A 21479-nucleotide genomic window follows, 5' to 3' on the forward strand; every position below is an offset into this window, starting at 1 on the left:
GGAGTGAGATCAAAAGCCAGAGATACAAGAGGTTTGTGCTTCACCGACCAGACAGCCAGAGGCTCAATGAGACCTTTGTTACTCAGGCCCAAGTCAGGGTTGAAGGAATACCTGACCGCCCCGCCTGCCCAGCCCGCCCCCACCCCCACCGTCCTCAGGGCTGGGGGAAGGGCGGGTCACAAGTGAGTCAAGTTGAGTTGGGTACAGCTCAGCCCAGGCCGGTGGTGGGCGGGCAGGGGGAGGGAGGAGGCCTGCCCTCACTGGGGCGTGGAGCTTCTCGGGGGTGAGTGGAGGAGTGAGTGGCTGCCTGGAAGGCAGGAAGTGGCTCTGCGGGGAATTGTGAGGCGGACTGCGAGGGAAAGGGGGCCTTGTTGAGTCCGCCAGGTGAGCAGCCCCTGGGACCCCCAGCCCCTGGCCCAGCATCCCCTGGGAGGGAGCTGAGGGCATTCTGCCTAGAGTCCATGGCTTTATGCAGGGCCTGGGTCTGGGGTTCTGGGGTCCCATGAGAAAGGATGGAAAAGAGAACCAGAGGGGGTTGGGGCTGGAGTGGATGACCCAAAGTTCAGGTAGGAGGCTGCAGGATGCCTAGTTATTTGGCCCTTAAGGTTGGGCATGGCTGGAGCGTGTGGAGGGGCGTGCTGTGCCGTGCTGTGCTGTGCTGTTGTTGGGGAATGCAGGATTCCTGTCCAGTGAAAGCAGGTTGCTTCAACCAGGGTCGTGCAGAGAGCCAGCAAGTGTGGCCCTGGGGCTGAGGGTACAGTTGGGGTGGGAGTGGCAGCTACTGCCTGGCAGAGGTAGGGCCTGATCTGGGCCTGAGGCCTCTTACATCTTCTTGGGGACCCCTGGGAGAGGTCTGAGGCCCCTGGGGCTTTCCTGAGCCTGGGCTAGCAGGAGCCCTAGAGGCCCACTTCTCTGAGGCTGATGCCTGCAGCTGACCCGTCACAGGGGAGGGGCTGGGAAAATGGTACTTGTGATTAGAACACATCTTTTCCAGGGCCCTGAAACCTTGGTTCCCCTCAACTCAGCTCTTCAGTCCATTCCTGGAGATGTCTGTGCTAACCCCCATGTCCTGCCAGTGAGAGCGGCAGGGCACTGCGCACCCCTCCCACAGCCTTGTCAGGGATGGCTCCAGAGTGAGCTGCCCTCAGCCTGGGGAGGTTTCAGCTGCAGCCCTCTTTCTGCCTCCAACCGGGTCTGGAGATGGAGATCTCACTGTCCTCTGAACTATGCAAGAATGGGTGTTGTCGGTAACCACCCAGACTGGTCTGGGTAGGGTGGCCCAGCCGCCACCCCTGGGGGCACTCAAGAGACCTATTTACCCCTCTAAACAAAGGGCAGGTCCTCATCACTGCCCTCCTTTACCCAGACCCTCCTTTGCCCACTGTGCTTCCAGTGGTTGGACTAGAAAGAGTTAAGCTTTGCAAGGAGGGAGGCTAACTTGGGGCCCCCCTGTCCTGGGTACTGGCAGCAGCACAGCCTTGAAAAGATCCAGCACAGCCTTGAAAAGATCCGGCCTTATTCTCTAGGGGAGGGGTAGTTAAGGACCCTGGGCAGGGGGCTGGAAGCTAATTAAGGGAATTTGAGGAGGTCCTTTATGGCCAGGAAGCCACCCCTCCTCATACCCTGGAGTGAGGACCATTGTGTGAGTCCTTTGTAGGGCAAGAACTGGAAACTCATTACTGGGATGGCTTTAGTGCAGGTGGTAGAGGATGGTGAGAGAATTTAACCTGGGGGGCCTCATCCTGGAGGGAGGCAGTGTGGGTGGGTCTGGTGTGGGGGGTGCTGAGAAGGGGAGTGAGGGCTTCTCAGGTGCCTCAGCTTCTCACCTCCCTGTGAGATTCCTGCCGCTGGACCCCTCCACTCTGCTGTGGCCTATGGCTTTTCATTCCTATGTGATTGCTGTCCCAAACTCATGTAGGGCTAAAAGCCATGGGCTACAGTGAGGGGCGAGCTCCTTCTCCTGCAGCAACTGCACCTCCCGCGGGACCAGGTTCGGAGCCAGCCACCAAGGGGCACCAGAAGGAGGCTCTGCTTGGGGGTGGGGCATCACGGGATCTGGTAACCTGGGATCGGGGCTAGGCCGTGTGACCTTGGCCCAGTCACTTCCCTTCTGGCCCTGTTTCCTCACTCTGGAATGAAGAGACTGGGCCAGTGATTCCAGAGGGAGATTCCCTCTGAGGAAGGAAGGAGACCTTCAGGGTGTGCTGAGCTTTCTGAGTCGGTTCCTTCCCCCTTGCCAAGTTACTGAGGCCTGGCTCATGGCCAGAGATTTGGGGGCTGGAATCAAGGGCCTCAGGCCATGAAGACTTGGGCCTCTGCTTGTGCCTCACTCCTTCACGCCTTTCTCCGAGGTCAGCTTGGAATCTGCAGCCTTTTTTCTGTGTAAGGAGACCTCTGGGCTCTTTCTGAGGCTGAAATGGGAACACTCCATGCTGGCCACGAGGGAAGAGGAGGTTTCTGCAGAGTGAAACTAGGAAGGCAGGCGCTCCCCCCTGGGCGGCAGGCTGGATTCTAGGGCCCCTCACTCCTGGTGTGCCACTGTCTCCAGGAGCTGCCCCCTCCTGCAGTGTGTGAAGGGCACCAGCCCTCCCTGCCCCAGTCCTGCTTGTCACTCTGCTTGCCTGGCTCCTCGCTATGCCTGTCTCCACTCCCACATTCCTTCCCCTGCCCCCTTTTAAATCGGCCTGACTTTATCCCTACCATCTTGGAAGATTCCAACAGGTGGCTGTGGTAGAAGAGGAAGCATCCTTGTGTCCCGCCTTCTACCCCCTGTTCCAGTCCCCAGTCTGTCTAAGACAGACCACTGAAGAATTATAGAAAGCACTAGATTTGGTATTGACAATCAGAAGGCAAGTTTCTTATAATATCTCAGAGCCCTTAATTTCACCAACCAACATTTACTGGGTACCTACTATGTACCCCATGATTCTAACCACCTTATCTGCACTAACCCATTTCATCCTCCAGACAGTCCTGTCTACTATTAGCCTATTTTACTTATAGGAAGTCTGAGGCACAGGGAGCTAAGAAATTGGCCCAAGTTCATATGGATAGGAAGGAGCAGAACTGGGACTTGAACCCACATGGTCTGGTGCCAAAACCCATGCTCTTAGCACATCATGCTGCATATTGGGAGAGCCAACACCAGTGCATGGGAAAGTACTCTGAAAACCAGGGAGTGCTGTACCCACACGGGAGGCTGTTCTCACGAGGTCTCTATTGGAGGTCTCTATTGGATGCACGTCCACAAATTGGCCCCATGGCCCAACTCCAATCACCCTTTGTCCATCACTGGTTTTCCTTTTCCCACAGGAGGTTGCGGGGCGGTGGGGGGGAGGGGCGGGAGCAGGGATCAGAACAATAGGAGAAGCAAAGAGAAATCCCAAGCCAGCTGGGTTTTTGCTGGGGCTGATCCAGGCTACTTCCCCTCCTGCCCCAGCTTAGATGGTGAAAGGAACAAGGCATGAGAATTGGCCAGGGTTTCTTACTTGCCCTCTGGGTTCTCTCGCCCAGAGTTCAGAGATGGCTGGCACCTTCCTCCACCTCCCTCATTGTCCAGCTGCCCTGGGCCCACAGTGAGCCTATCCTATTCCCTACCCTGCTCTGAGGCTGTCCAGGCACCTGATTTGCTTTCCCTTAACTCCTGATCTCCTAACTGGAAAGCCAGGTTAGAGCCATGCTCGCTTCCTGCCCCCTGCAACTGGGTCCCTCCCAGGAATCCTGTTGTTCAGTTTGCTGGGGTAGTCCCCAGCACTGGGCTGGGCTTGGGAGGAAGGGTACAGATGAGCCATTCCAGAGATTAAACCTCTGTGAAGCTCTAGCAAGGCAAGGCACTTTGTAGGGATGGCTGAGTAAATGTTTGTTGAATGAAGTGTGAACTGGGAGAAAAGAGGTAAGTTGCCACCAACAGGGACATAGAGCAAGCTCACAGCTCAGCAACTCACCCAAGACAGTCCTTGCTTTGCTGGGGCTGGACCTGGATTGCTTCTGGGGTTACAAAGGTGGATCTCCATTCTATTCTTTGTCTTCTGTGGCTACTGCCCATGGGACAGGCCCGGAGAAGATATGCAATTGTATATTTCACATAATTGTTCAACTGCATTGAATAAGCAAGTTGCCCTCATGCCCCTTCTCCATGGAGGATTCACAGATCAGAGGGCTGCGTATGTCCTGTCCCCTACCTGCAGATGGCTGAAACTTTATTCCCAGCAATCTAAGTCTTTTTTACAGTCCTCAGATATACCCAGCATAAGGCCTCCCTTGCGAGAGTGGGCCCGTGTTTAACAACACTGAATTCAGATGACTCTCTCTTATTGTATTTGTTCCATTTTTAGTGGAAATAGAGTTTGACTGTTAAGCCCTACTCCTTCCTAAATATAAAGACTATTGGGGGGGAAAAAGTCTCTGTCCCCAGCTTTCAAAAGTTTGACACTAAAGTCAGATCTTTCGGGTTCGTTCTGGCGCTGACAGTCTGGTCCACCGGTTCCCAGCTGCTGCTGTCTGTCATGTTGCCCACTCTTAGGGTGGGCCAGCCTCTGCCCAGCCAGGCTGGAAAACCCTGGGTGCAGGCCACGAAGACATTTCAGGACTATTGCTGTTCTGACCTCTCCAGCTCCCGAGAATCTCAGAACCACTGAGAATGCCTGGCTGCCCTTGCAGTCTGCAAAAGTGGAGGGAGCTTTCTCCATAGGTGGGCAAGCAAGATACAAGGAGGGCTGGCCCGGCAAGCTAGGGTCTGCGGCCTCTGAAGGCCATTGGAGGCAGAGGCCTTGGCCTGTGATTCCAGAGAGCTTGGTGAGCCAGAGGCTGGAGCTCAGGCTCAAGCAGGCCAAGAAGGAGTTAACCTCCAAGGAGAATGCGGGTTTCTCCCAGACTGGAGGCCTGTGCCCAGTTTTGCTGCTGCCAACTCCAGGAAGAAGTCCTGGGATCTGTAGTTTGTGCCACTACCCACCCCTGGCCTGCCTGTTTATCAACACGGTCTTGTAGACTACAGTTCCCAGAAACCTGCAGAGGCTAGGCTTTGGGGGAAGGGGTGGGATAGGAGGCTCCGTGGCGGCCAGAGGGAGAGGGAGAGGGAGGAGGTGGGGAGAGAAAACCCAATTCACCCCCTTCCTTTTTAATTCTTTCTCCTGGTGTGTCTGCTCCACCACCCGAGCTAATCCCCCAAATCCGGTCTCCTAAGCCGCAGCTGCTTCCCTTCGCAGTGATGAATGGCTCAGGGAGGGAAGGTGAATTCATATTTTAATTACTGAGGCGCGGTGCTAAGGGAGCCGGGGAGGGGGCGGAGGGCTCAGCTTTGTTCTAGAGGCGCCGAGGGCACACCCTCCTTACTGGGTCACTTCTCTTTTGCCCTTTACCTGGGGTGGGGGGTGGCGGGGAGTGAGGGTGGCGGTTGCCTTGCTGAGAGTGCCTCTGCTCTCTGCCTTGGGAGATGAAGGGATGGGTTGTGGGGGGCGCAATATCCCTCTTCTTGTTTATCAGAGAATTCCTGGCATGTCCCAACACTTTTAAATAGCTTCCTAGCCTTCCACCCCCGCTGCCGCCCACTTTGATGAAGGACATTGCCAAAATTCGAGACACCTAGGAGTTTGTGGTCTGCAAGCCTGGGGCCCTGGATTTCTTTTTATCTTACTTTCTGGCCTGCTCTGAGTCTCCTCTTTCTCTTGGTTCTTCCACATGTTCATACTGCCTCTGACTCACTGCCCCATTTTTGCCAGAGGTGCAAGGGTTGGAGGACCCTGGGAGATTATATGGCACAGAGAGATGTGGGGGTCAGGCCAAGGGAAGGGATCAGCAGGGAGGCCGAGGAACCTCCTAGTGGTGGGGGAGGATGGATTGGCATCTCTTCTGCTTGGCTCCCACAAAGCTGGCTGGGCAGAGCATCGTCTATGCCCCCAGACCGTAAACCATCTTGGACCTGAGCTGGGAAAAAGCCAGAGAGGAGGATGGGGAAGAAGCCAGGGCCAACAGCTTGCAGTCAGATGCAGCCAACTGTGTGATAGCAGGAGGTTTGTCCAGTGTCCACCCCGCCTCTCTGTCCTATTCTGGGCTTCTGGGGACTGTTTTTCCATTCCTTAGTCCCTCCTGGACTATGGGCATGGAAAAGGAGCGGGAGGGTGGGAGGGGAGTTCCCATGATGAGCTCTGATGAGTGGGGAATGGACCCAGGCACTAGTCCAGACTCCTCCCCCTCAAATAGATGCAGCAAAGGGACCTGACTTCAGGGAGCCTCTGGCTGGTACTGGAGCCCTCTGCCAAGGGTGAAGGGGTAAAGACAGGGAAGAGAGTCGACAGGACCCCTGCCCGGGGAGAGCAGAGAGGAGCAGAGACCACAGCCTGGCAGAGGGACTCCCCAGGTACCTGCTGCTGGGGATTCTGAGGGAGGAGTGGGGTTCACAGCGGGCAGGGACACTGAAGTGGGTTGGAATTCTCTGCCCCATGTCCCCCCACTTCAGGGGCCAGCCCAGTAATCTGCCTGCTGCAGACAGAGCCCAGACAGCCTCCCGGGCTTGGAGTTGTGCACCTTACAGTGAGGACCCTTTTAGAGACCCTGTTAGAGAAAAGGAAGGATAACCAGAGCACTTTAGAGCAAAGACCTAAGCAGAATAACCAGGCCCCGTTTATTATACTTTCTGCTCTTAGATACAAGGACCCAGGAATCCCACTGAGGCAGGCAGCCAGCCCTCGAACACCTCTCGGGAGCCAGGCTGCAGCCCCTAGCCCAGCTCCTGGCCAGCTTCGTTAGCTCTCCTTTCCTCTGATGTGTAGGTTCTGGTTCCTGTGACTTCACACCCTATCCTTCCCTACAGTGACAAGCAGAGCAAAAAAGCCAGGATTTTCTTAAATTCCCCAAAGGACCCAGGGGAGGAACGGGTCACTTAAGGGGGTATATTTTGCTGTTTTTAAGAAAGAACAGTCATTGAAAAGGAAGTGAGGTGAAAAGGGAAGGGGATCGATGCACCCTGAGGCCAGAGACCCTAAGCTGCACCTTGACCTGTTTGTGGGGCTGCTACATGCCTGGCTTGTTTTAGTTGTGAGTTCCTTCCCAGATCAGCCTTGTTGTGCCTGTCAGTTTCTCCCCATGTATTTTTCAATAATCATGGGAATGCTTTGTTGATCGTACCCTTGACTTACACCCCCAGCAAGAGAAGTGCACACATGACAATAACTGATTACAAGGGAATCTACCTGCCCACCCTCCCTTCTTCCTGATCAAATTAGGATTCCACCCCCTTAGGTTTGGGGTCTTAGTGTTAAACCTTGCCTGATCTCCTGGTACACACTGAAATGAGGTAATGAAGGCCCAGAGAGATGTAGTCACTTGCTTAGGATGACACAGCATGTTAGCATCAGAGCCAGGAATAGAACCCAGGCCACCTAAGTCCCAGATTGGATCCCTGTCTCTCTCTAGGTTTGTCACAGGAGGGATCCAGAGATAGCTGCAGTGGATAGATCTAGAAATATAGTAGTTGTGTCTCGGCTCTATATATATCCTGGAGGTTGCTCTCTGCTAACTATATATACTCTGCCAGAGTGGGTGTGTAAATGATGCTGGAAATCGGGTTATTAAATAACCAGCCTACCTACCTATGCTGACTCAAGCTGGGCCTCCTGCCCATCCAGCTGGCCAGTGGAAATGCATTGCACCTATTAATTACAGCTAATAGCTGTATTACTGGGATGCTGAGAGACTGAGGCAGGGGAGAATCTTGACAGGACTTGGCTCCACCGGGCACCGTGCTTGGTGTGGGCCTCAGCTTTGTCTGGAGAAACACGAAGGAAGTTTTTCCAAAAGGGCAAGGTTGGCCAGACCGGTGGAACTGTCCAGAGAGCCACCACCTGGGCCATGCCACATTCCTCAAAGGCAGTGAAACCACTTTGCACATGTGCCTTGCTAGGGTAGCCCAGGACATCCTATGCAATCTCTATTGCTTGAGGGGCTGGAGAAGGGAGGCGCCTCATGCTTCTCTATTCCTAACCCCTCCGGCATAGCCCTGTGCCTCCCTCCTTCCCTGCAGCACTTGGGCTTCACTCACCTGCTTGTCCTCATGTTCTTCCTGGAGAGAGGAGTGATTCAGACCAGGCCCGGGCCTGACCTCCATGCAGGGCGCTTTCCTTCCTTTGTTCTCAGCTTCTCCGCTTGAGTGGCTTGAATGCACTTCTGCTCCCTTTCCATAGGCCCAGGGGCAGAGGAAGGGCAGAGAGGTGAACTGGAAAAATCTGCAGGTGGCTAAGGCTAGGGAAACCTAAATGAGCCTTTGTAGAAAGAGATACTCTTGCAGACTGAAGCTGAGCTCCCGAAGCTCCCTCTCTTCCCCAGTCAGACTGCCACAGATACCAGAGCGGCCCCTGGCTCCTGCTGAGGGCCTGGTTAGCCAGAGGTGGGGGACGACATGTCCAGCTGGGGCAGATCCAGCCTCAGCCTCTACCTCAGACTTATGTGCCAGGGAAGAACCATGTCTTTACCCTTTTGCATCTACCTCTCAACCCCTTTGCCCAGCATAGGTGCTAAATAAAAGAGCCTGTTGGCTAAAAGAACCCTCTTTGCTGTCTGTTCTCTGCATGGTGAGGATGGGATTTGCATTGCTCTGAGCAGTCAAAGGAAGGGCATAATCGCTCCCTATAGGCTTTCCTAGGGTGTCAGACAACTTGGGGTTGTTAAGCAAGGGAGGAATCTGACTCGGTCCCAGGTGTCAAAGTAAAGCTACACTGGATGAAGGGGTCTGCATTTGGATGGAGGAGGGCCTGTCGTGTGTGACCTGCAGAAGCGAGTGAAAGCCCCCAGCTGGAACCTGTGTAAGGTGGCACAAGCCAGAGTCTATTTTAAGCCAGCTTGCTTCCTGTTCCCCAACCAGGTGTATGGTGATGAGGTGAGGCAGAGCGGGTGGGAGGGGAAAAAAGGAGGCAGCAGCTGGGCTTTCTCTTTCCTACCTTGGACTCACCCGGTCTCCAATGTGAGGAATGACATCAGCTCCACACAGATCAGGAAACACTGAGGTTTCAAAGAGCTGTTGTTTGGAGGCCTGACTCCTCCCCCAGCCGGTGTGAGAGACCTAGCGGGCCGCCTCAGGGAGTGGCAATGACTGGGCCAGACCCAGAGGGTTCTGGGAGCATTAACCCCAGCTTGCTTCTCTCTTCCTGCCTTTCTCCTGCCCCATCTCCCTCCCCTCCCTTTCCCTGCAGATCTCTGGTGAGTGTTCTCCCAGCCTGGTGTAGGGCATGCCCCAGTTCACTTTCGCCTGCTTCTGTGGTCTCCATGGCTTCTGCAAAATGAAGAGGAAGAAGGAGGAAGTTCACAGAGAGCGGGAGACGGCGGTGTGAGCAGAACCAGGGCCCCTCCATCAAGCCCCCAGCAGGTCCCCGGCCTGATGGTGCCCGCTTCTGGCTGGGGCTTGGAGCAGGAAGCCATGTGTGTATCTTAAGTCTTGATTTAGCCAGTGCTCTTCTCAGCCTGACTCTCACCAGAGGGCATCAGCCTCCTGTGTGCCTCTCATCCTTCTCATGCCCACCACAGCCATTAGCTTCCAATTCTCAGACCTCCTTGGAGAGAGGCCCCAGCCACACAAGGGGGAACCCCAGGACCTGCCGCATGCCTTCCAGAGACTAAGAAGCCCCAGGGAGGCCAAAGGGCGAAACTTCTTTCCTGCCCTGAGAGCTTCGGGGGACTCTTCTCAGGGTAACCGCATGAGGGATGTGCTGCCTTGGGCTAGGAGAGCTGTTGCTAAATAGGAAACTGGCTGCTTTAGCAGAGAACCTCCAGCAGCCCTGACCCTGGAGAAGGCCTCTGGGGCGGAAGTGTGAGACTCTCCTGCGGTTGCAGGAAACGGGGCATGAGTCCTTTTCCAGCCCCCTCCCAGCATCCTTCTGGGCCAGGTGGGGCCAAGCCTGAGGTGGTCATCCCAGTGAGGAGGAGGGCAGAGGTGGCCGGCGGCCCCGCGGTTCCCTCTGTTCTTGCTCTGTGGAAAGCAGTGTTTCCTCCACCCCTGGCCATGACCCACCCATGTTCATGATGCCGGCGCCTCCTTGCCAGTGGCACAGATGTGGGGAGGCCTGTTCCCCAGGTCCTGACTCCCCTCCTCAGGGACTGTCTTGCGGTGGCCAGACCGAGGGACCCCTTTCCTGCACTGAGCCGTGCCCTCGCTCGATTCTCCTGTCTCCCCTGCCTTTTTCTTCTCTCCTCAGAAGCCATAGAGGGGACCGCGTTTGTATGTGGTGCCTTCAGGGGAAACTCTTGGGGTGGAGGACCTCTAGGACTTTCCTTGACTTTTTCCCTTATCTCCCACGCCCATCAACCTTCCAGCTTCAGTCTCTGCCCTTACCCCCAGCCCATTTCCAGGAGGTAGGAAGCAAAAGAAAAAAACATTTCCTTCCCTCTTTCCTTCTTCCTTCCTTCCTCTCTCCCCCCATTTTGGTATAACTTAGCCTTTTGTCTTTAATCCTGGAGTTCTCCAGGGCTAGAAGACATGCAGACAGGAATGCCAGCGACAGAGACGCTTCAGGCAGATTCTGTAAGCCTGTTCTCCCGCATCGGGGAACAGCTCAGCCAAGGAGCAAAGTCAGATCCCCTCTAGCTCCCCAGGGACAGAATAACCCTTCTGACAGGTAAACAGGTGACCTGGGTAGACAAGTCAAGGCCTCAAGATAGGAGAGTCTGGGCTCCCCTTTCCTTAGAACGTGGGCCTCTCTGGGCAACCAGGGAGGGCAAAAGGCTTCCTCGGCTGGTTCGCCCAGAACCTGGGAGAAGCAAGGGCACATTCTATGCTAGCAGCCTCTGCCTGCCCAGCTCATACCCACACTCAGGGCCCTTTCCTGGGCTTTGGGCAGATTTGGTGGGATCCAGGTTCTCTTTATGAGGCTTGAGCACAGCTTGAGCTCCTCCTCCCATCCTCCATCCCCTTCCTTTGCCCCTACCTCCCAGCCCCCGCCTTCTACAATCTGTTATTTCCTTTTATATCCAAAGAATTATAAACAGAAGTCCTTCCCTCAAGGGAACAACAAGATTCAGCAATAAAAGCCAGTGGGTCACAAAGGAGAGGAGACAAGCTCCCTGGTTATTTGTCCTCTTGGATAGTAGAGGCCTTGGGTGAGGAAAAGAGATGGGCAGAAAAGTTAGCTTGATACAGAGGCCGGAGAGCCGCCTGGAGGGCATGTGTGTCCCTAGCAGTCACCTGCGAGGCTGCAGTCCTAGAGAAGTCACTTCTGTGGCAGAGGATGAAACTGTATCCCCGGAGACTCAGAGGTATTGGGTGTTATGTCCCGACCACACGGGCTCATCAGGAGGAAAGGTCAGGAAAGCGGAGACAGTGCGTCCTGGGGAGTGGGTGGCTGAGGAGAGCTTTCCCCAGGTGTGCCTCTCAGACCTTGGCAGGGATTGCAGCTGCAGGGGGCTGGCAGGGAGCCCATCCAGAGAACCTCTTCCCCCGGGAGAACTCCCTTGGCTCCAGAGGGATACTAGATATCTTGAGCCCTGGCTTTGGGAACACGGGTGGGGTCCCAAGGTCAAAATGTTCTGGGTGGAGGTCCAGTTGTCCTCTGCCACCAAGCTGGCAGTGCCTTCTTCACCCAGATCTGAGGTGGGGGCCAGCACTGCAGCTGGAATGGTCTGAGTAGGAGGTAGCAGCTTCTAGCCAGGCACACCCCAACCCCACATTCTGTTGTCCCTCGGTTTCCTTCTCAGGGAAATGGGGACTTTGCTCCTTTTAGCATCTCCGGAAGCAGTCTGGAGACCTGTGCCCTCCTCTAGGCCCTTGAATGAGCCCAGGGAATAGGGAAAGACCAAAGCAGCTCCAGCATTCACAGACCCTGCACCCTGGGCCTCTGACTTCGGGCCAGGCTTCTGCTCCTTCTGGGGTGGGCCTGGCTGCCCTGCCTTCCCATCCTCTCTCCATGGTTCTGTCCCAGAGACTCCACCTTGAGGTGGGGGCCCTAAGCCCTTGGGGTGAGGGAGGGGCACATGGGTTGATGATTCTGTGGAGGAGATCGGGCCTCTTGTTCTTGCTGTGTGGCACTTATTCCTCCTTGCAGACAGGTGGGGGCGTCAGTTTTCCCCATCTGTAAAGCGAGGACTTCCCATGGCCATTTTTCCTCTTGGGCTTCAGGCTGTTGAATGGAAGATCAAGAAGTGTGAAGGGTGCTTGGGGTCCCTGTGACTTGAGTGTTGCCTAGGACCCTGGCCCCCAGGACCCAAGGGGCTTCTTGTCTCAGGTTGAAACCTTTTTATTAGAATGTCATTTTCTTCTCTGCTCCCAGGGAAGGGCTTCTTGAATGTAGCATATCGGTTCATAGAAATATATAGGGAGATTGTTACTTTTAGAAAAAAAGAGCAATAATTAACTAACTGAAATACACATGAAGTGTTAGAGTGGGGCGCAAGGAGCACTGAGCTGGGAGCCAGGTCTCCTGGCTTCTAGCCCTGCTTGGAAACTAATGACCATGTGACCTTAGATTAGTCATGTCTTATTTCTGAGACTCAGGTTCCTCAACTGTAAATAGGGGATTACATGAATTTCCTCTTAAGTCTCCTTTGGAGTCCGGGGCTCTGTGAGTCTGGGAGGTTGAGCCTCAGTGGGGCATAGGGTTGTGGAACCAGAGGGTCGCAGGTTTCCTCTGCCCTCACAGATGCACTCTGTGCAGACAACAGACATGTGGGGAGAGTGGGTGGAAGTGGTACGGTGGCTCTGAGAAGTGAGAGGGGGAGCGAGAGGGAAAGGCAAGTCACCCAGAGCTTCTGCTGGTATCTTCCTCTAGCCAGGGCCCAGGGCTCCCTGCAGTTCTGCCTCTCTTCCCTCCTACAGCCAGGCCCAAAGGGAGTAAGTCAGTTGGCCTGGACTCTGACTCCAGGTCCTGTCTAGGCCATCACAGGCGCCACTCTTATGTACACTCTCACTTTCTCTCTGTCACATACACACACCATCACCACCACCACCACAACCACCTGCAGATAGATGCTCAAGTGATTCTAGAAGAGATCTCAAGGACTGGCGCCCTGCTCCAGTTTTGTAACCCATGGGCTTCCCTTTGCACAGCTCCTCATGTGCCCATCTCCATGCTGATCAAACTACCCCACCTCATTCCTTGCCTTCTGCAAAGGGAAGAGCCTCAGGCTAGAGTTTGTCCTGTCTACAGACTGAATGTGCATTTTGCCCAGTGGCTGGGGATGTGCTGGTGGAATGTGCTGGTGATCGTTTCTGGATGGCGAGCCACAGCCCCACAGTGTTCTGCCATGACTGACTCCTGACCTTGGCAAATTGCCTCCTCTCTCCCAGCCTCCTCCATAACAGGTGGCAATGAGTCCCATTTCCTCCCTACCTCACAGGAAGGCACGCATGATAAAGGGCACACTTATCAGATGTGCCCAGATGTGGCTGGAACTTTTGGAAACAGATACTTGGTTCACAATTGCAAAGGTGGACTTTTGCCAGAGAAGAAACTCTCTGGGCTGCTGAGTTCGGTGGGCTCCTTGCAGACTGGTCCAGGAGGTCTGGTGTTCCTCCTGAAGGTGGCTGCTGTGCCCAGCAGGCGATCAAGCTGACAATACCACAAGAACCAAGAAACAGAATCTGTTCCCAAGGAATGAACGTTCTATCTCTCTGACCCAAAAGCAAGAGCAAGAGAGAGCCGTCACCATCATCACCCTGCTCCCAACACAAACACAGCCCCTCAAGTCCATATTGCTGACAAGGGTGTCTGGCTCGTCAGGGTGAATCCTCTGGACCCCCAGGCCATCCCTGGAGTGGTCAGTGCACACTGTGTCGGGGTTGTTGTGGCCAGTCCGCCTGGGTTCCCTTCTCTGAATTTCCACGGGATAGGAACTATAGGATCATGAAGAAGAAATAGGAACCTTGACTCTTCACAGAGGAGCCCAGGAGGTCAGGACCATCCACCAGGAGGGTGAGTGGTAGCTGCCCAGGGCATCCCTGGAGGAAGTCGTCATACTGAGGAAGAAACTGCAAAAGCCAAGAGCTCCTAGACCTGGGCAGCTCAGGAGCTGGCAGAAACCCCTCAAGTCTGGAGTTCAAGGGTTTTCCTCGTGGGCTGCCGGTCTGTCTCTTTCCCTTCTGGGGCAGCCGTCTCTCCTTCTTCAGCTTATTCCCGTGTTCCATCCGAGGGGCGGGAGGAAGGCAGGAGGGGGAGATGGCAGGACCCAGACAGATCCTCAGGACTCTCCCTGCCTCTGTTGCCATGGCAACACTGCTATTTTTATCCCGTTGTTCATGATGCTCAAAGCTCTAACTTTCTCTGTTCCAGAGAGGCCAGGCTGGCTTCTGCCCTCATCCTTCAATACAGCATCTTCTCCCAGAGGCCTGAGGATGGGAAAGAGTGATGGAGAAAAGGGGAGCCCCTTAGGTCACCCCTCAACCAGAGGGAACTGTTTAACACGGGTTTGTCTCTGCCCTTTTGAGCCTTTGGTTTTCTACCTGGCTTAGGCACCCAGGTTTATGTTTTCTAGATCAAAACTCCCCATGGTCTCCCTGAGAGACTGCTCCAGAGAAAAAAGAGCTGCCAATCAGGATGGATTTTTCCTATACACGTATGACGCTGCGGACACTTCCCTTCTTGGAAAAATCAAACTTCATTCTGAAGAATGTCCTGTTGGTCGTATAAGCCAACCCCTGCCCTCCTAAAAGGGGATAGAGAATTAAATTTGGTTAATTAGCAATCAGATTCACTGGGGAATTGCAACTAGTACTTCCCTTTCTTCTGTCCCTCCACCAAAAAACTGGAACAAATGGCTTCATGTCTTTGTCCAGTCTTTCTGCCTAAAGCAAAATAGCATACATTCTCCAGGCTGAAAAGTAGGTTCCTCTCCACACCTACTCAAGACGGCCACATTTCAATCCAGGCTCTTGAAGACAGGGTCTAATGAAAGGATTTCTCTTCCTTCTCTGTTTGTTCCTTCTGGCCCAGCTTCTAGTCCTCTCCTTATGTCCCCACCTCCATGGCAGTGGCAGGAGACCCCTGAGAGGCAATGGTGCTAACGTTCCCCATCTATATACCCCTATGTAGTTTATCAAGATTTGAACCCAGCACCTGGGTGGCTGTGTTGGGCGGATACATTTCACATCCTCAAGACCACAACCCTGGCGACAGGTCTGGATTAATTCTGTAAACTGGGAATCTATATCATGCTGAACTCCCGCACTGAGGTTCTATCTTGGCTGAACTGACTCGTGGATGGTTAAGTTTCCTGGGGTGGCTGGGACCCATTTACTAAGCCTCTAATTGGTTTCATTTTGGCTCAAGTTGCATGGTTTCCCGAATCTATGCACCTGGAGTAAGCACTTTTCTGGTTGCCACTGAAAAGCATGCCGGCAAACGCTGCTCTGTTAATTGCTGTAATAAACAGACTTTATTATATCCCTTTGCAGTAAATGTATTATGTTGTCAGGGTAGAAGGGGCATCCATGTTTATTTCACACTGTAATACACTGCAGCAGCAGAAGCTAAACATTTGTTTCCATCAAATCTGCTGAGAGGAGGGATAATGGAGACTTGGGGGAAGAGTCAGGAGTATGGACATAAAGTGAGGTGTTGGGGCCAAGAAGGAGACTTTGGGAGACACCCCAGGTCCCCTGGAACTCCGTGAGCCTCACTTGTGCTATCTCTAACTGAAGGAAGCCAGGCCTCGTGCCTCTTACCATCTCAGAAATAATAGTGGGATAAAGCCAGCTAGAGTGGGTGGGTGTGGGGAACAGGGAAGGTGGTTTAGGACTACAATGTGATCACATAGTCTTAAGGTGCTTTTAAGAAAGAGAAAGGACCAGGCGCAGTGGCTTATGCCTGTGAAGCCGAGGTAGGAGGATCACTTGAGCTCAGGAGTTAAGACCAGCCTGGGCAACATAGCCAGACTTCGTCTCTACTAAATATATATATAAAATTAGCCAGGCATGGTAGCATTCACCTGTAGTCCCAGCTACTTGGGAGGCTGAGGTGGGAGGATCCCTTGAGCCTGGGAAGAGATCATGCCAGCATTCCAGCCTGGGCAACAGAGCAAGACCCTGTCTCAAAAGAAAAGAAAAAAAAAAGACAGAAAGAGAAAGAAAGAAAAAAAGAAAGAGAGAAAGAGAAAGGAAAGGAAGGAAGGAAGGAAGGAGGAGAGAAGGGAGGGAGGGAGGGAGGGAGGAAGGAAGGAAAGAATCCTTAGTTGGGCTTCTCAGAACTGAAGACTGTGTTAACAGAATTTTCAGACTTATAAAAGAGAGAAAGATGCTGTAAGATGGCATAACATTAAGAACAAGAATTATATCATGTATGTGATTATATATCCATAAAGCTGTTTGAAAAAGAATTATTGTGTCATAACTCCACTTGGATTGGGGGAACAGATATTCCAACGATCTCTAAAGCAGGAAGCCCTGAGAGAGGGCAGAGAGATCAGGCCATCAAGTCTAACCCCAAAGCCAGTCTCCTGTAAGGCAAGAAGTGATTTGGGGCAGGACAAGATTCAAGTATCACATACGCAGCTGTTGTTTAGAGCTGGGGAATGACTGCTTCTGAGAGGGCTGGCTGCCTCTTCTGCAGGCTCAGCCACCATTACGCATAGCACAAAGCGCTCACTAAGTGTTTGTTAAGCAGTCTGGGGCAGATATGACCCCAAGCCTTTCCATCTTCAGGAATTCGCCGAGATACCTGCCACAGCCCCTCTGCTGTCTGCACCCCAGCCTTCACCCTCTTGCGTGGGGAAATGTATGCCATGCACTGCTGTTAACTGAATCTATTCTATCAATATTGAGTCCTGGCTCTATGCAAAGCTCTGCGGGAGGGGCTGAAGGAGAAATGTAGGAAAGTCAGACATTGCTCCAACCCTGGAGAAACTCACAATTTCTTTTTTTCCCCCCCCCCGAGACAGAGTCTCGCTCTGTTGCCCAGGCTGGAGTGCAGTGGTGCGACCTCGGCTCACTGCAACCTCTGCCTATTGGGTTCAAGTCATTCTCCTGCCTCAGCCCCCTGAGTGGCTGGGATTACAGGTGTGTGCCACCATGCCTGGCTAATTTTTGTATTTTTAGTAGAGACGGGGTTTTACCATGTTGGTCAGGCTGGTCTCGAACACCTGACCTTGTGATCTCAAAGTGCCTCCCAAAGTGCTGAGATTACAGGTGTGAGTCACCACGCCCAGCCAATTTAATAATAATTTAGAAAACAATGTGGCAAGTCTCAAAAATGTCTCAGTTAAAGTACAAGCAAAGTGCTCCAGGGCTTCAGAGGCCTGAGAGAACACAACTGTAGAGCAGGGAAGAATCAGAGAAGGCATCACAGAAGAGGTGGAATTTTTTTATTTTTTGAGGCAGGGTCTTGCTCTGTTGCCCAGGCTGGAGTGCAGTGGCACAATCATGGCTCACTGCAGCCTCAACCTCCCAGGCTCAAGCGATCTTCTCACCTCAGCTTCCTGAGCAGCTGGGACTACAAGCACGCACCACTATGCCCAGCTAGTTATTTGTAGTTTTTGGTAGAGGCAGGGTCTCACTATGTTGCCCAGGCTGGTCTCGAACTTCTAAGTTGAAGCTCTCCTCCTTCCTTGGCTTTCCAAAGTGCTCGGATAACAGGCAAGAGCCACTGTGCCTGGCCGAGGTGGAATTTCCCAGGGACCCTTCTCCCTTCTTTGCTGGCATCTACAGACTTCTGCCCATGGCTATATGTACGCACGGACACAGTTAGCAATGACTCTGACGGCAGGTATGATAGGAAGCCTCTTCTGTCACAGGTGAGACATATTGTTCCCAAATTCCTCTCCTCTCCAAAGTCTGACATCTGAAATTTCATGAGTGCTTCCTCTCTTTGACTTCAGGTTTTGATCCCTTGGGGTTTGTAATCCAGAAGGGAAGCAAACACTGGTCAGTTTTCAGGCACTTGTCCCACAGCATCAGTGATTACCTCAGATTTCCTCTTGGAGCAGGTTTTGTTAGGATGAGGGGAAAGAGCGTGAGAGCAGTGCACACCTGGCCAAGGAGGGCGAGGCCCCACCCGGTGGGAGACCGGGAGCACAGAAAGGAGGGGTGGCTGGGGGCTCTCTGAACTTCCCCATCTCATTGCCCTATCTGGCCAGGCCATGCATGTCTACACACACTTATGCTTGTCCACTCTTCAGCCTTCCTCCCTCCTTTTCTCTTCCTCTTCCTTTCTCTAACTCTTCTCCTGCTACCTTTTCCCTACCCTTCTTCCAAAGAGGCAGTGAGAACCTCAAAGACATCACATGGGGTCTGTCACACCCCACCACATTGCCTGGGGCTAGAAGATCGGGAAGGCTGGCAATCCTAAAGTTTCTGTGTTGGCCAGGCATGGTGGCTTACACCTGTAATCCCAGCACTTTGGGAGGCTGAGGTGGGTGGACCATGAGGTCAAGAGATCAAGACCATCCTGACCAACATGGTGAAACCCCATCTCTACCAAAAATACAAAAATTAGCTGGGCTTGATGACGCGCAGTTGTAGTCCCAGCTACTCTGGAGGCTGAGGCAGGAGAATCGCTTGAACCTGGGAGGCGGAGGTTACAGTGAGCCAAGATCACACCACTGCACTCCAGCCTGGCAATAGAGCGAGACTCAGTCTCAAAAAAAAAAAAAAAAAGCTTCTGTGTTGTTGTCCCGGCTTTGCCCCAGCTAAAATGTGTTTTGGTGACCAGACAGACATGCAGCTTTTTCTGTCTGGACCTCAGTTTCCCCTACTTGTAGAGTGGGTGGAACTCTGCCTCCACCACCCTTCCACTCAATTGGCTATGGAGGGAAGAGCACAAGACTTGTTGTCTTTACTATCTGTGGCAGCCTACAGAAGTCACTCAGTCTCCCTAGACTTCTGTTTTTCATATGGAAAATGTAGATAATAATAGCCACAAGTTTTTGCAGGGGTCAAGTCAGACAGCCTGTGCTCAGGTGCTCACCTAGCTCCCAGCCTGGCACAAAGCAGGTGTTCAATATGAGTTAACTGAAAGGTTCGTTGAAAAAATTAGGAATCGCAAGTGTGCGTGTTGCACGTGTCACATGTTCCACTGCATCTAGCACGGTGTTGGGTACGAAGTAGCCATTCGGTCAATATCCACAGGTCAAACTGAACTGAAAACAGGGTGTGGAGAGGTCAGGAATGATTAAATTAGCTCACTTGTGTGTTGGCTAACGTCTCCTTTTTCAAGTAATAAACAATAAATAGTGTGTAAATCTGCTTATCCCCAAAAGGCGTGTGACGTGTGCGGTGAAAGTGAGCTGGGGTCCTCTTCCCCACCCCCAAGCTCGCTGGGCGCTCTAGGACGAGTCTCTTCCTCCTGCTGCATTTTGGGGAGCATCCTGCAGACGGCGCTCTCCCATCATCTCAGCCTCAGCCGAACTGGGCTGGGGTAGGGAGCGAGGGGTGAGGGGAAGTGTGAAGGAAAAACAGCCCCACGCGTCACTCACATATTTACATCTGAACTGTCAAAATAGTTATTTTTAAGTCGAGTTCCGTCTGCTGCGGGTTTAAAACTGAGCGGTGCGGAGGCGGGGACGCCCTGCTGCGGAGGGAGGGCGGCGGGCACGGCGGCCTGAGTGCGCGTGCGCAGTGCGCCTCGCAGGCTGCCTCGGGGGTCCCTCGGCCGAGTGGGAAGCTCCTGGGGCAATGTGGGCGCGGAGGTGTGCATGTGAAAGACCGGCTCTTCCTTTGGCCACTTTGCACCTAGCTGAGGAGCTGCGTAAACTGTTGGCGTCCGCATGGTCTGCCATTCCTGGTTCTCCACGGTGATGAGCGGCTTTCTCCTGAATCATAGGAAGCACGCATCCCATTCCAGGAGGGAGATCTGCCCTGTTTTTACCTCCTCTGACTTTGGTTGTCTACTCCTACCCCACTCTCCCACCCCGTCCCTGACAACCCGCCGTCTGGAAGTTCTCCATAGCCTCCCTCTATACTTCCTAGTTACAACTGGGGCCCATGCCCATCTCTAAAACAAGACTTCATGGGCTCCATTCAGATCCGGGTCTGATTTGAGGATGTTCCTCCCGCCCAGCCGTCTGCAGCACAGCCCTTCCTAAGAGGGAAGGAGCTGGGGGCTTCTACGGGAGCTGGTCCACACTTGGGCGGGCCTGAAGCTGAGGGCCCTCGGGTGTGCAAGCAGCAGAGAGAATGACTTGGCCTTCTATGTGGCAAGAATTCATTTTTCTCTGCAAAGTGAGGAGCCTGCTGGTTTGACACTCAGGATGGTTCTTTCTCGCTCTCTCGATTGCTCTCTCAGGGGCAGTGGGATTTGAGACAGACGCTGGCTGGCCCTGTTGCCATTAATATGTGTCCCAGCCCTGTCCAATGTCTGCTCTGTAATGAGTAGTGTTTCGGAATGTCACCTCTGTTAATGGGGAAGCGGCACCTGTGCACAGCCGGAACCACCTCTCTGTCTTCATTAGGCAGTCCTCGGCCTGGCTGCCGGCTGCCCTCGCTGGGTGACAGATGATGGGGATGAGGAGTGAGAGCAGCAGCCTCCTGCTGTCCAGGATTCATTCCCAGACAATGACCCCAAATGCCTGTCCCTGCTTCCCCCACCCCCCAACATCAGAATAGGCAGCCAAGAAAAATGCCCTTCTCGGGCAAGGTGCGGCAAGGGCAGATAATAGCTAAAAAGCATGCTAAGGAGAGTAGAGGAGTCATTTCCAGAAACAGAGACCTGCGCTAGCCATTGTGATCTCTGGTTTAGATTGCATTTGGGGGTCTCTTCCTCCCCCCACCCCAGCTATCTCCACAGGCCACCTTTTATGCCTCTTCTAATAAATCTGTCCACCATGCAAAAGTCACAGTGTGAGGGCATAATGGTTGTTCTAATTCCAGATTTCCCTCTAGCCCAGACCTGCATATTGCCTCCCAGCAAAATCCTGATCCTTTTAAATCTCAGCCCTCATATCTGCCTGACACAATGCAGCATCGAAATGAGCCAAGCCACAAAAGGTCCTGAGACATTGACAGGGCTTCAGAGGACCCCTACCATCATGATAAGGTCAGTCTTTGAAACACCACCAGCATGGATATCATATTCCTCTGGTTCAGTTCAACGTACCCACCCTCCCCACAAGGCTGTGTTAAAATAGTTGCAGCATCTCCTTCATCTCCTCCGCTGCCCAAGCAAATTAAACTGGACCAGAAGTGTCCTTCCATACTCTCTAGGTCATTGGAGGTGGAGGTGGGTTGGGGCCACCTGTGGAGGGTAGGGGATGGTGGTGATGATCACTTGGAATTGCCTGAGGCAACTGTCTGATCCAGAAGCTGCATGGATAGCTGGTTACTTGACTGGGGTTGGTGGTGGAAGTGGCTTCCCGTTGCCAGGTCCTCACTTTGAAAGGCTCTGAGGGAGCCATGTGGAGATCTGGACTTTTCCCATGACCTCTCTTCCCTGTCTCAGGGAAGGGCACCTCTGTCTACTGAGATATTCAAGCCAGAAATCTGACTCATTCCTGACACTCTCCACTCTCCACCCCATTCTCAATCGGTCACCAAATTCTCAAATCCTGTTGGCTCTCCCTCCTAAATCTCCCTCAAA

The 21479-nt window shown here is 53.3% G+C and overlaps 1 protein-coding gene across 1 annotated transcript in view; it reads left to right on the forward strand.

Moving 5' to 3' along the window:
- The first annotated feature begins 326 nt into the window (after nucleotides 1–326).
- LEMD1 (LEM domain containing 1) overlaps nucleotides 327–21479 on the forward strand; it is a 62858-nt gene continuing 41705 nt past the window's right edge. Inside the window, exon 1 of the mRNA XM_011990409.1 lies at nucleotides 327–384. The gene's annotated coding sequence lies outside the window, so the exon portion shown is untranslated. The remainder of the gene's footprint in view (nucleotides 385–21479) is intronic.

Source organism: Mandrillus leucophaeus, unplaced genomic scaffold (genome assembly GCF_000951045.1).
Source record: "Mandrillus leucophaeus isolate KB7577 unplaced genomic scaffold, Mleu.le_1.0 Scaffold38, whole genome shotgun sequence".
Taxonomy (NCBI): Eukaryota; Metazoa; Chordata; class Mammalia; order Primates; family Cercopithecidae; genus Mandrillus; species Mandrillus leucophaeus.